We start from the raw sequence: 16,363 nt of genomic DNA on the forward strand, positions 1-16,363 counted from the left end.
TCAATACCACTCCAAAGGTACCACAGCACCATGCTCAATACTACTCCAAAGGTACCACAGCACCATGCTCAATACTACTCCAAAGACAAAGCTGCCCAAGAATAAAAGCACCTCACCAAAGTTTGTGTGAGAGGTTCCAAAGGCAAACTTGACCCATTGTATCGCGACTTCCTGTTCAAAACGCCGGCTGCTTTACCTGCTCAAACTAGTCTGACTCACCTGGTCAAACCTACTGAAGTTTAACTCACATTATGAGTCAGACTAGGTTTATGAGTCACAGGAAGTGTAAATACAATCGGAACTTCCGATTGTATTTACACTTCCTGTTAGTCTCTCAAGCCAGACGGTCTCTTCTGCATAAGGTGAATAATATGTATGGTATTTTCCTAGGCTCATGCTTAAAGAAATGGCTGCCATGTCAGCCAACCATCTGTGGACATAGTGTGTGTGTGTGTGTGTGTGTGCGTGCGTGCGCGTGTGTGTGTGCGCGTGTGTGTGTGTGTGTGTGTGTGTGTGCGTGTGTGTGTGTGTGTGTGTGGTAATGAGTGAAGGTAAATGGCAGGGTGTGAAGCACTTCCTATCGTAATTTCACACTTGTCAGCTCTTGTGAGGAAACTTCACCTTTACATACGGAGAGCAGAGCAGGCCGGTCCACACAAAACACAGAGAATATGTCTTGATGCTGTAGGATACACTTCCCCCGCAAAGAATTTCCCTTGCAAATATATCCTAGTCTCACTTCCTAGCAATAGGGAATAGAATTGACACTCACAAATTTAAATATCTAAACAATAGCCTCCAATACTTAAAAGCTATTTCAGATTTCTTTTAATGAATATACAGCATGCATTGTACTAATGGAAACAAAACGTGTTTCCAATTAGTGTGTCGAAATTACATGCAAATGTTGTATATGTATGAGTGAATAAGTGTGTGTGTGCGTGTGTGTGTGTGTGTGTGTGTGTGTGCGCGTGTGTGTGTGCGTCCCCCAATCCACCCTGTCCCATCCTGTCATGGTGTGGTATGAGGTAATACACATTGTCCTCTTTGTGACCCCAACAGTGACTGCTCTCAGTGATAGCTCCCTAAGAAAAAAAACACACACACACACACACAGGACAACACACACAAACACACCTTCAATCGACACAGTGTAGGGTGGTATCCAATTAGATTGTACGGCGGTGAAGTGAAGAGTACACACATGAAATTCATTCCACATACTTAAAAAACACACCTTTGATTGAATTGACGATGGCCTGATGTGAACAGTTTCACATTAATAATTCATGTGTGCTTATGAGACAGGTCCACACCTGCTTTTATGGGATGAAAGGCCGCTATCATGCCCACCTGCCACGAGCAACTGGTCTGAGACGTTCCTCAGCCTAACCTCACTGTTTCTCTAGGAAGATGATTGAGCTCCATTTTGCAGTCGAAAAAACAGGCAAGCAGACAGACATTCAGCAGAATGTGTCCACAGTCACACGATCTGACTGCTCTGGCAATAGAAAGGCCCGTTATTTAGCCGGTGAAAGTTGGTTCCTGTATTGTCTTCAAACAGATCCCACATCAGTCTATTTACCTACAGTCTACAACGTTAATCAGCTAATTACATTTCTCATGTTCACAACCACATAGCACTTCCTGACGCGCTGCATCATCTGCACTGCCTGCTTCCTGACACGCTGCATCATCTGCACTTCCTGACGCGCTGCATCATCTGCACTGCCTGCTTCCTGACGCGCTGCATCATTTGCACTTCCTGACGCGCTGCATCATCTGCACTGCCTGCTTCCTGACGCGCTGCATCATCTGCACTGCCTGCTTCCTGACGCGCTGCATCATCTGCACTGCCTGCTTCCTGACGCGCTGCATCATCTGCACTGCCTGCTTCCTGACGCGCTGCATCATCTGCACTGCCTGCTTCCTGAAGCGCTGCATCATCTGCACTGCCTGACGCGCTGCATCATCTGCACTGCCTGCTTCCTGACGCGCTGCATCATCTGCACTGCCTGCTTCCTGACGCGCTGCATCATCTGCACTGCCTGCTTCCTGACGCGCTGCATCATCTGCACTGCCTGCTTCCTGACGCGCTGCATCATCTGCACTGCCTGCTTCCTGACGCGCTGCATCATCTGCACTGCCTGCTTCCTGACGCGCTGCATCATCTGCACTGCCTGCTTCCTGACGCGCTGCATCATCTGCACTGCCTGCTTCCTGACGCGCTGCATCATCTGCACTGCCTGCTTCCTGACGCGCTGCATCATCTGCACTGCCTGCTTCCTGACGCGCTGCATCATCTGCACTGCCTGACGCGCTGCATCATCTGCACTGCCTGCTTCCTGACGCGCTGCATGCACTGCCTGCTTCCTGACGCGCTGCATCATCTGCACTGCCTGACGCGCTGCATCATCTGCACTGCCTGCTTCCTGGCGCGCTGCATGCACTGCCTGCTTCCTGACGCGCTGCATCATCTGCACTGCCTGCTTCCTGGCGCGCTGCATGCACTGCCTGCTTCCTGACACGCTGCATCATCTGCACTGCCTGCCACCTGTCATTGTTGAGGTAGTAGATTGAAACAGCTCTGTGGGTACGGCATACTGTCCCATCTGTGACGCTCTTCACATCCTAAATCAACCTTTAGTCTTTGTACCGAGAGTCAGAAAATGCAAGCACACATTGACAGTGTTTAATACTTTATGGATTTCCTTTCATCCCCTTTGATTGAAAGCTTAATATGTTATGATCAAAATGGAAATAATAATAATAATAATGATAATAATAATGATAATTATTATAAGAAAAGCTAAAATATGCAAAAACTTTAGAAACTGCTCTATTAAGTCACAATAGGCTATATTCTTCTGTCTATCTAATATCCAAGTAAATTAGGGAGCATGAAAGTAACAACCAATGAGAATTTGCATTGTGTGTTTCAGTTTAAGCATTTGAGAAGTACCACTACAGCAATTTCTGTGTGTGTGTGTGTGTGTGTGTGTGTGTGTGTGTGTGTGTGTGTGTGTGTGTGTGTGTGTGTGTGTGTGTGTGTGTGAGAGTGAGAGTGTGTGTGTGTGTGTGACAGACAGAGCGGGGGAAAGGAAGGGGTGAGTTGAGGGAGGATATGAGAGCCTTCTCGGGGGACCTTAAACAAACTGATTAAAGTGGTCCTGTTTTGTGATCAGGCACAGTGAGACCACTTAACACTGCTGTTTTCTGATCAGGCACAGTGAGACCACTTAACACTGCTGTTTTCTGATCAGGCACAGAGAGGAGAACACTTAACACTGCTGTTTTCTGATCAGGCACAGAGAGAACACTTAACATGCTGTTTTCTGATCAGACACAGATAGAACACTTAGCACTGCTGTTTTCTGATCAGACACAGAGAGGAGAACACTTAGCACTGCTGTTTTCTGATCAGGCACAGAGAGGAGAACACTTAACACTGCTGTTTTCTGATCAGACACAGAGAGGAAAAAACTTAACACTGCTGTTTTCTGATCAGGCACAGAGAGGAGAACACTTAACACTGCTGTTTTCTGATCAGGCACAGAGAGGAGAACACTTAACACTGCTGTTTTCTGATCAGGCACAGAGAGGAGAACACTTAACACTGCTGTTTTCTGATCAGACACAGAGAGGAGAAAACTTAGCACTGCTGTTTTCTGATCAGGCACAGAGAGGAGAACACTTAACACTGCTGTTTTCTGATCAGGCACAGAGAGGAGAACACTTAACACTGCTGTTTTCTGATCAGGCACAGAGAGGACAACACTTAGCACTGCTGTTTTCTGATCAGGCACAGAGAGACCACTTAACACTGCTGTTTTCTGATCAGGCACAGATAGAACACAACACTGCTGTTTTCTGATCAGACACAGAGACCACTTAACACTGCTGTTTTCTGATCAGGCACAGATAGAACACTTAACACTGCTGTTTTCTGATCAGACACAGAGAGGAGAACACTTAACACTGCTGTTTTCTGATCAGACACAGAGAGGAGAACACTTAACACTGCTGTTTTCTGATCAGACACAGAGAGGAGAACACTTAACACTGCTGTTTTCTGATCAGGCACAGATAGAACACTTAACACTGCTGTTTTCTGATCAGACACAGATACCACTTAACACTGCTGTTTTCTGATCAGGCACAGAGGAGAACACAACACTGCTGTTTTCTGATCAGACACAGAGAGGAGACTTAACACTGCTGTTTTCTGATCAGACACAGAGAGAACACTTAACACTGCTGTTTTCTGATCAGACACAGAGAGGAGAACACTTAACACTGCTGTTTTCTGATCAGGCACAGAGAGGAGAACACTTAACACTGCTGTTTTCTGATCAGACACAGAGAGGAGAACACTTAACACTGCTGTTTTCTGATCAGGCACAGAGATGAGAACACTTAACACTGCTGTTTTCTTATCAGGCACAGAGAGACCACTTAACATTGCTGTTTTCTTATCAGGCACAGAGAGACCACTTAACACTGCTGTTTTCTGATCAGACACAGATAGACCACTTAACACTGCTGTTTTCTGATCAGGCACAGAGAGGAGAAGACTTAACACTGCTGTTTTCTGATCAAGCACAGAGAGAACACTTAACACTGCTGTTTTCTGATCAGACACAGATAGACCACTTAACACTGCTGTTTTCTGATCAGGCACAGAGAGGAGAAGACTTAACACTGCTGTTTTCTGATCAGGCACAGAGAGGAGAAGACTTAACACTGCTGTTTTCTGATCAGGCACAGAGAGGATAACACTTAACACTGCTGTTTTCTGATCAGACACAGAGAGGAGAACACTTAACACTGCTGTTTTCTGATCAGACACAGATAGACCACTTAACACTGCTGTTTTCTGATCAGGCACAGAGAGGAGAAGACTTAACACTGCTGTTTTCTGATCAGGCACAGAGAGGATAACACTTAGCACTGCTGTTTTCTGATCAGGCACAGAGGAGAACACTTAACACTGCTGTTTCCTGATCAGACACAGAGAGGAGAACACTTAACATGCTGTTTTCTGATCAGACACAGAGGAGAACACTTAACACTGCTGTTTTCTGATCAGGCACAGAGGAGAACACTTAGCACTGCTGTTTCCTGATCAGACACAGAGAGGAGAACACTTAGCACTGCTGTTTTCTGATCAGGCACAGAGAGGAGAAGACTTAACATGCTGTTTTCTGATCAGACACAGAGAGGAGAAGACTTAACATGCTGTTTTCTGATCAGGCACAGAGAGGAGAAGACTTAACATGCTGTTTTCTGATCAGGCACAGAGGAGAACACTTAACATGCTGTTTTCTGATCAGACACAGAGAGGAGAACACTTAACACTGCTGTTTTCTGATCAGACACAGAGAGGAGAACACTTAGCACTGCTGTTTTCTGATCAGGCACAGAGGAGAACACTTAACATGCTGTTTTCTGATCAGACACAGAGAGGAGAACACTTATCACTGCTGTTTTCTGATCAGACACAGAGAGGAGAACACTTAACACTGCTGTTTTCTGATCAGGCATAGAGAGGAGAACACTTAGCACTGCTGTTTTCTGATCAGACACAGAGAGGAGAACACTTAACACTGCTGTTTTCTGATCAGGCACAGAGAGGAGAACACTTAACACTGCTGTTTTCTGATCAGACACAGAGAGGAGAACACTTAACACTGCTGTTTTCTGATCAGGCACAGAGAGGAGAACACTTAACACTGCTGTTTTCTGATCAGACACAGAGAGGAGAACACTTAACACTGCTGTTTTCTGATCAGGCACAGAGAGGAGAACACTTAACACTGCTGGAGACTCTCTAAACAGCCACAGAGGAATTAGCCTGTTACTGGGAAACGTCACAGCAGTGGCCTGTGTCCCCAACTAAGTCATACAGAAAATAGAACAGGCAATAAATGCCACAACAAACACATGCACACAAGGAGCCATATGCACACGCACGCGCACATGCACACACACACACACACACACACACACACACACACAGGCGTACACACACACACACACACACACACAGAGGCGTACAGCCACACACACACACACACAGGTGTACAGACACACACACACAGGCGTACACACCGGTGCATTAGCACGTACAGTATGTATGTCAATATGTACGCCGCTCGCAATAGATGTCTCAAACCAGCAGAAATAAACACAAACACATGCCCACACACACACGCGCGCGCACACACACACACACATGCACACACACACACGCGCGCGCACACACACATGCACACACACACGCACGCACACACACATGCACACACACACACACACACACACACAAGCTGCTGCTGCACACTGTACTCTCTGAGGAAAAGCAGTAGATAATGAATGGGCCCCTCTCACAGTCCAGAAAAGTGTGGTGAAGTGAATTGAGACAAGGAAAAATATGTTTTCACAGAGGAAAAGCAATGACCTTATTCCTTCTCCGTGTGCATACATCCTTTGGCCTGCATAACCAGGTTTGGCCAAACAAAGATGAGCTTGAATTTAGGCCCCATGATGTCAACACAAACATGGGATAGAAAGTTCACGTTTAATTAGGTGTCGTCCCCCCCCTTCTCTAAAGTTCAGTTCAATTAGTCCCACCTCGGCCCCGCTCTCAGCTCTCAGTGATTTGTCAATGCCTCAACTTGTATGTAGTGCGGTTGGTCACAGTGTGTGTGTGTTTGTGTGTGTGTGTGTGTGTGTGTGTGTGTGTGCGCGTTTGTCCGTTTTTGCATGTGTGACTGTTTATGTTTTGTGTGTGTGACCTAGACAAATAAAGGGACTCCTGTGCCCTTGACATTTTCCTTCTTGTTCTTATGATGAATTGCAGGGGTTATTTACTAGTTCATAAGGGAGATTCTCAAATCCCCGGCTTTGTCCCCAAACACTCACAAAGGATGCAGAGACTTTCACAACGACGACTTCCATTGTCAAACTTAACTGTACATGTGGAACATTTTGTCTGTGAGTTAATTAATCTATTCCATTAACTGAAACACGCCTTTCATAAATACATTATCTATTCTAAAAGATACTGCTACGAACACAATCAGTATTTCTAAAATTGTTATCAGAGATTTTTTTTTCTATCAACCAATCATTTTAAGAGTAGGTGTCAGTTTTAAATTATTATTATTAGTATTAAAAAAAATCCTGAAACTCTGCATTTCTTATGTTGGCACGTGGATTTCATGAAGTAGGATAATTTAATTTAATTCCTAAATGAGATGTCCACTATTTAAAAAAAAAAGAAAAGAAAAAAAACCTGCTAGGACCCTGCCAGAATAATTGATTAATTATTGGTATGAAAGGAAATAGGAAAGCATATGGGAATGCAATTAAATTTGAGTAAGTCTAAGGCTTTTTCCAAGATGGATAGAGAGCACTTATGATGAAGCCCTTCAAGTGTAAAATATGTCAGATGCTGACGCTACATTCTATAGGAGATATTCCAGAGATACGCAGAAAAAAGAGAGAGAGAAGCAACTGCTGGCGTAACACTGGCCACTGGGTTCAGATGTACTGTACATCAGAGACTTATAGGTGGCATGGTTAGATAGTCTATATAACACTGGGTTCAGATGTACTGTACATCAGAGACTTATAGGTGGCATGGTTAGATAAGTCTACTGTATATAACACTGGGTTCAGATGTACTGTACATCAGAGACTTATAGGTGGCATGGTTAGATAGTCTATATAACACTGGGTTCAGATGTACTGTACATCAGAGACTTATAGGTGGCATGGTTAGATAAGTCTACTGTATATAACACTGGGTTCAGATGTACTGTACATCAGAGACTTATAGGTGGCATGGTTAGATAGTCTATATAACACTGGGTTCAGATGTACTGTACGTCAGAGACTTATAGGTGGCATGGTTAGATAAGTCTACTGTATATAACACTGGGTTCAGATGTACTGTACGTCAGAGACTTAATATGTGGCATGGTTAGATAGTCTATATAACACTGGGTTCAGATGTACTGTACATCAGAGACTTAATATGTGGCATGGTTAGATAGTCTATGTGTCCTATGTCAGATGCTGAAGGTGTACTATGTCTGCTCTGTCCATTTTGTGACACCCTCACATGGGCCGATCAATCAGCTGTAATGAAACCCATCAGGTCACCTTTGGAATTTATGATTTTTTTTTTGTGCGCGTAAAATGAAACGCCCCATGATGCTACAGGAGCTAAATTTAGATTACCTATATGCTAACATATCTCCAGCCGAAAAAAGAAAAACGGCAATATGAATTATGCTGAGACGCCAAGTCCAGTCCTGGTGTGTCTGTGACAGGTAATCTCCAAAGCATTTGACTTTTCTTCTTGTATCCCCCACTTATGGTCTTTTGAGCGGTCTGTCTTCATTTCTGTACTTGACATTATGCATATTTCTTCAAGAGTAAGGATAACAAAGAAAAAAGTTTCAAATGGAAACGTGACGTGCAAAAGGATATTTTGTTGCTCATCAGCAAACATTGAGCAATCACGCAACTGTTTGACTTATCTCTCTCTCTCTCTGTGTGGTACGTCTGTCTCTCTGTGTTTATGTCGCTCGCCCGAGGTTTGTGCTTAGCATCTCTTGTTTGCACACAATCCGTCTGTGATTATGACTTCGGGCCCCGCGTGCACGCACGCCCCATGCCGATGCGTCTTTTTTCACAAAGCAGCCTCATTTGCATAGATTTTGCCACAAACCTCTCAAATCTTAAGGAGGATGCTGGAGTAAAAGATGAGCAATCATAACGGTAGATCATGGTGTTTGTGTTAACGGCAGGCAGGATCAGTATCAGCCGAGTAGCAGACAGTAAATTGGCTCGTCGAGTCTTAGAAAAGTGTACAAAAAAACTTTTATGAATTTGTGTTTTGATGCGGACGGGAGTTTTTCCAACACTTGAGTGGATTTTCCACAACAGTCAGGGGTTTTAACAACAGTCAGGCCAAACCTGTATAGCGCCAATCAAGGTCCAGCTATACGGGTTCATTTTCTGCAGATGGCACACAAAAAGTCCTTATTCGAGCATTTGCAAAGAAATGAGCTTTTCTTATGTGTTTGTTGATTTGTTTATTTATTTCTTTATTTTGTTGTCATTTTTTTTTTCTGCTGAACACAGCTGCTTGGGCCCCGCCATGCAGAAAGGCCCAATATGGCTCCGTCTGTAAATCGGAGTCCGGGGGCCATGAGACGGAAAACGCGGGAGAACCACCCGGCGAAATGTAGCGCACGATGGCTCCCAGCGGGCATCATTTGAGGGACCAGAGAGCTTTTTTCCCCTTCCTTCTCTCTTTCCTTTTTCCTGCATGGTGAGCAGGTTGGAGAGCTCAACCCCACCAGTGCTGCTGACACAACCACTCAGGGACGTGCTGGAACAGCTCTCTTAGCATGGCACCTGTTATTGAGCCGTCACAGACAGAGAGAGAGAGAGAGGGAACCAGAAAGAGAAAGTGGGAGAAGGAGGGAGAGGGAGAGGGAGGAAGGTGTGAAACTCAATTGTAATTTCAGGGCTGTCACAGTTGTGAGTGCGGGTAATTCTGCTGGCGTATCGGTGAGCATGGCAGACTGCCTCTCCACAGTGAGCCCGAGACACCCAGAGAGCTCTTCCCTCGTATAGTCCAGCAGCCCACCGAAATGTCCACGCCGGGGTCAGAGAGAGGATGATCAGATCATCAGACTCAGCTGCTTTCTGAACACAACAGAATGTGTGTTAACACTCCATTTCCTAAACCACTGGCTCTAATGCTGTTGGAATTACTTATAATACAGTTTGGCTTTTTGGTATTTTTTTCATCTGTCTCTTTCCCCCTGAGTGGAATTGGCTTTTAGATTATTTATCTTTTTAAGATTCACAAGGCTCTCATCAAACTGATAATTATTATAAACACACTGTCTCTAGTCTTACCAAGATAAATCACCTAATGTGAAAGAGGCAGTAATAATGCTAGATGTAATGTATGTTTTCTTTATTGTTTTTTATTCTTCTTTTTCCCTACCATACCAAGCAAGAGATCATGGTGATATTTAAAGTATTTTTTATATTATATCTATATATCTATATATATATATCTATATATATATATAGATATATATATACCGTGTGTGTATATATATATATATATATATATATATATATATATATATATATATATATATATATATATATATATATATATATAAGTTTGTGATGGTGACACAGAAATAGAGACTTAAGGAATATTGAGAGAGAGAAAAGACTCACCGGCTAATTCCTTTCTGAGCCGATGGTCAGAGGTAGCCAGCCAGCGAGCAGCTGTCCGTTCAAGCAGAGCAGTGGCATTCCGCTGCAGAGCAATCAAAATGGATTAAACAGACCACGCTCCAACTGCCTCCGCCGCGCAAATCAGATACGCCCGTCATGATGATAATCAATCCGTAATAAAATAACGCAACATAAATCTGATACTGTTGTTCCAACACTTTTAATAACATAGATTTGAATATTGCCATGTGCATTGGAGTGATTTATCGACGAAAAAGTGCTATCAAGCTTATATACACCCCCGGTTCTGGTGGCTCGCCAATAATACCATTAACTGCATTGTTCAAACTCATTATGTGATGAGAAACACAATAATAATCGCAGGACTACAAACGCACAATTTCTCCCATTGAGCTAATCACTTTTGCTGGTGTTATTAGTCTCTCTCTCTCTCTCTCTCTCTCACTCCCTCCCTCTCTCTCTCTCTCTCGCTCTCTCTCTTTCTCTCGCTCACTTTGTCATAAATCTTGGGAGAGGGTGGTGTATAAATCCCCAGTGCTGAATTAGTATTGTAATTTCTGGTATCCATGCATGCTTTGCCAGCGCAGACCTTGGAGTTATTAATCTGGGGGGACAGGTGCCATAGAAACAATATGCTGAGCGGTTGGCCTGGATACTGGGCCGACCCCGCCCGTGCCAAACCGCCCTCACTGCATTCAATTAGAATTACAGGGTTCTGGACCGGGGCCCGGTTTTAGTGAACATAAACCTGTCATTGATCGCAGATCGCCTCTCTCAAACCTGAAGGGATTTTTATCAATTAAGGCCTTATCATTACCGGTGGTCGTTTTAAATTATGGATTTCCCTATTTCTGGATAAATAACAAATAAATGAACATATAAAAAAAAAAATCACATGGAGATAATAAACACTCGTATGAAACATAAGTAAGGATTAATGGCAAATGCCTGTGTCGCCTTTGTAGAAATCTCTCGAGTATCTGAACTGAGTTGTTTTCTGGTCTCCCATAATGTGTGATGGGGTGGATATCTCACTGCGTTACCACCTCTCTGATAGAGCAGCTGTTAGGCTGCACATATGGCCCACTGACAAACATGACAGATGAAACACTTTGTCTGTTTGCTTTTTGTTTAAGCACCGGCTCCTCTCCTAATACGAGCCTTTTAAGTGATCAAAAAGGCCCGGCCATATTTGATGTTGTCTGCGGAGAGGGAGAGGCAGAGGAAGTGTCATCCAGTGATATACAGCTCCTCTCCTCTGTCACACACTGCGCAATGTCTGCTGGGAAATAATCTGACAGCTTGCGCTCCACACATCCATGCCACGAGAAGAGGAAGAGAGGGAAAAAAAGAAAGGAGGAGCAGAGAAAGAGAGAGAGAGTGATGGGACAAAGAGGCGAGGGAGACGAGAGAGGGGAAGAGAGTGAAAAGGAGAGAGAGAGAGAGAGAGAGAGAGAGAGAGAGAGGACACAATCAATTCAGTAGCCCTGTCTCCATCATGTCATCGCCTGTCAGCATAGATTTAGGAAGAAAGCTTTTGAGAGAGCGTCCAGAGCCACAGTCTGATCGATGTCCAGATGTCACTGACACACGTCACGCACGCACTCAAAACACCAGCGGGCCCGTTGTGACCACATCACTGGGAATTTACCAAAAGTGAGACCCCTGCCCCCCTTGGCACAGGATTATGATTCAGACCCTGAAGAGACTCATTCTGAAGGAGTGGAAGTCCCATTCGCCCCCATCTTTTCAGTTGTGGCTGACGGACATGGTTTTTGGTTGTGCGCATGGAGAGACTCAGGTACATGAGGACCAACTCACTTGGGAAGTTCTCTCAACTATTTGGGAGCCGTTCCTGGCCTATATACTTTGATGAGGTTAAAAATGAGTAACTCGCCCAGCTATTCTCTAATGGACTCATTGCATGGGATTTTATGTACAGTATATTTTTTTACAAGCACTTAAGCACCTTATACGGCTGGTAGCACCATGCTGTAATGTTGCTATGTGTTGTTTTTTGTTGTTTTTGTGTGTGCATCTGAGTTTGTTTCGCTTTTGTTCTGAAAATTGAAAAATAAAATATTGGGGAAAAAAAAGAAAATCAGACCCTGGATGCCACAGGCCCGAGCGCGTCTCCGGTCAGCATCCACAGGGCTCTCGCCTCTCTGGAAAAGTGGGTGAGGTGCTGGTGTCGAGGAGACCAGCGGGTGAGGAAAGTGGAAGTGTATATGGGCAAGGCCATTAGAGAAAAGAGAGAGAGAGGCAGAGATGAAGAGATGGAGTTGGGGTGAATAAATGGAGTCATTAGGCATGTGTTTGTGGGAGCCTGGCTCCCATATGACAGTGCAGGGTGGCAGGCTGCTGCTTGTGCTGCCGTTCCCAGTAAACAGACAAACAGATTGGCTCGTTTGCTGCTCTCCTCTGGGCAGCTTTGCCTCCTGCTTTCTGGGGAACACTTAGGACTCTCCTCCCCCGGGTCTCCGGAGAGACGACGACTGCTTATTCCTTATTTCAGTGTATATCTTGCTAGTGGACTACGGATACTAACAATCTGGCGTACTGTGAATTATGCTAAGCTATCTGTTGCTCGTTTGTATACATTAGTGATGCGCAGGCCAATCCACACCTATGTCAAAGTGTCAAACCTATTTTGAAAGCAAAACCCAACCCATGTATGTATGCATGTATGTTAGGGCTGCTACTAAAGATTATTTTCATAATTGATTAATCTGTCGATTATTTTCTCGATTAATCGATTAGTTGTTTGGTCTATAAAATGTCAGAAAATGGTAGCAAATGACGATCAGTGTTTCCCAAAGTCCAAGATGACGCCCTCAAATGTCTTGTTTTGTCCACAACTCAAAGATAATATCAGTTTACTGTCATACAGGAGTAAAGAAACCAGAAAATATTCACATTTAAGAAGCTGCAATCAGAGAATTTAGACCTTTTCTCTTAAAATTGTACTCAAAACGATTAATCGATTATCAGAATAGTTGTCAATTAATTTTCTGTGGATCGACTAATCGATTAATCGTGGCAGCTCTAATGTATGTATGTATGTGTAGTGGGTTGAGCCTTCCCCTGTAGTGCCGCCACGCCCCCTATCAGCCCACATTCACAACAGGTGAGACACCTTGCAGCTAGTTAACAGCTCATTTAAAAGGGAGCTGTGCATGGCAGCTTGCCTCTATCGTTCCTGACCCTGTTCCATGTGAGGGAGATCCACACCAGACAAGGTATGTATGCACTCTACCTGTCCTTCCTTGTAGACTGGCTGGATGTTGAGTTTCTGACATCTTTGCAGGTGTTTGGCTGTAGCTTCTCCACCTTTGCACAGCGGCACATGGAGAGGTACGGTGCTGTGTGTGGCTGATCACACAGGCTGCTTTGAGCTATGCAATCCTTTGTTTTAGTTTCACTCAGTTTAGTATTGTTTGTCACTGGGTGAGGTGTAGTCTGGTAACTTCTGTGTGCCCTGAATCTACTAAGGCCCAGACAGAAGGTATATACCAGACTACACCACTCTGGAGTTTCACCCAGAGAATACCACATTCAAAGTTCAGAGAATACCAAACATCAGGTTTGATCAAAGAAAAGGGAGCAGAGACGTGTCTCCAGTTCAAAATGGAAAATGTTTATTTAGGCTCAGGGCAAATACGTTATACTTTTAATGAATCACCTGCAAGATAAGAATAAAGTTAAAATACATTTCTTTATTACAGCAATAAATGTTTAAAATAGATTTAAATCGTACAAGTGTATAGAACATTTAAGATGACACTACATGGTCACATTACCAGTACAGGGGGGTGCCAGAGGAGTCCACAGGAGGAGGGAAGGGGGATTCAGAGGGCTTCACCACCACCAGTAAACTGAGAAACAGCGCACACAACTGTTTTCACTCACACGGCAAGAATGCACATGGGTTAGGATACACAAACTAGCATGTAGTAGAAACATAAACTCACGCTGCCTAAATACCAAATATGCACTCCAAGGTTAAGATGGCACGGCAAACTTTGGCATGCACTAAGAAACCCAGGTATAGGCCTCCACCCAGTGACCCAACCACCCACGGTACTATGGCACCCTGTACTGTAACTGGTGAACAAGAACATTTAAAAGCTATTGCCCTCCAGAACCACACAAGTTGGTTTGCATTATTACAATTGAAGAGGGGTGAAATGAAATAACCGAAGTAACCAAATCGGAGCAAATGCTATAGGACTAAAAACAGCAGTGGCAACAGAGCCACTCCTCCACCAAGTACAGCAACTAGGCCATGTGGAAGGCCACCCAATCGTCAAGCCCCTTGTTCCTTGGCCTACGAGCTACGGAGACCAACCACATCCATCGTGCTGCACGGAGATAAAGCTCATGCTACAGCAGTAGCTCCTAACAGGACAGAGGGACACAATATTAAATCACTTAAAATGGTTTAAAACCTAAAATGCACTACAGGCATTCATACTACCTTACCTCCACTAAATACAGCCACACTATGCCAAATGCGAAACCATGCCGTCATCATGCTCCTTGTCCCATTATGAGACATGAATGATATTTGTTACATTCATTTATATCTTATATTTACAAAATGCTGCTTTGAGGAAAAGCAGAGACACTGGAGCGGACTGCTGCAACATTGTGACGTAATAAAGTGAGGAACATCGGGCAATAAAATACAAAACTAATGAGTGAAACTAAAACAAAGATTGCATAGATCAAAGCAGCCTGTGTGATCAGCCACACACAGCACCGTACTGTACCTCTCCATGTGCTGCTGTGCAAAGGTGGAGAAGCTACAGCCAAACACCTGCAAAGATGTCAGAAACTCAACATATGAACAGCCAGTCTACAAGGAAGGACAGGTAGGGTGCATACCTTGTCTGGCGTGGATCTCCCTCGCATGAAACGGGGTCAGGAACGATAGAGGCAAACTTACCACCAGCCATGCACACTCCCTTTTTAAATGAGCTGTTTAACTGTTCATGAAATGTTTTTCTGATATCTGACAGTTTAGTTAAGAGGAGTTATCAAAGTAAACGCAGCATAATGGAGCATGACAGAAAACAGCCAGGCATGTCCGTTTACACCAAATGACAGTAAACCTTGACTGGTACTTGCTTCTTACAGTAGCCAGGAAATCAGCCAGCCTTTGGAGTTCTGTTCTATTCCAAGTAATAATAATAATATGTTTTCTACCATGAGTGAAGGTTTAACTTTTTTTAAGCAAAAGTTTTCTTCAACCCTGACTAAACCACACCCTACACTATACCAAATTGTTTTAGTTGCTTCATCTTAATCAGTTATTTTACTCGCCTGAACTTAACTGAGCTTTTCCACGTGACAAACAGGTGACAATGACCTGTCCAATTGTCATTGTCGCATCATCTAATTTGTGGTGATGGAGGAGCATGATGTTGGGCTATATAATTTGTGATCTCAAAACATAATCTGTGTTTCAGAAGTCAGGCTCCTGTGATAACTTTTTGTGCTGGAACGACTCATACAAAAGGCTTCAGACTCACAAATGCAGTAGTAGGAGCTATAACTAACACCTTGCAAAGTTAGCATGCAATATTTTTCTGATTCCCTCTTTGTATGTCAATCTTTGCATTGCATGTAAATGATAAAACACCATACACTGTTCTAGCTCATGTGTGTTATATATATATATACGCTTGTAAAACACCTCTCTCTCTCTCTCTCTCTCTCTCTCTCTCTCTCTCTCTCTCTCTCTCTCTCTCTCTCTCTCTCTCTCTCTCTCTCTCTCTCTCTCTCTCTCTCTCTCTCTCTCTCTCTCTCTCTCTCTCTCTCTCTCTCTCTCTCTCTCTCTCTCTCTCTCTCTCTCTCTCTCTCTCGAGTCTGAAAAATTAATTGCAGCTTTTTGTATGAATGGTTCCAGCACAAAAAGTTATCACAGGAGCCTGACTTCTGAAACACAGATTATGTTTTGAGACAAATTATGTAGCCCAACATCATGCTCCTCCATCACCACAAATTAGATGATGCGACAATGACAATTGGACAGGTCATTTTCACCTGTTTGTCATGTGGACAA

The sequence above is a fragment of the Poromitra crassiceps genome, assembly GCF_964638095.1.
Source record: "Poromitra crassiceps genome assembly, chromosome: 14".
Lineage (NCBI taxonomy): Eukaryota > Metazoa > Chordata > Actinopteri > Beryciformes > Melamphaidae > Poromitra > Poromitra crassiceps.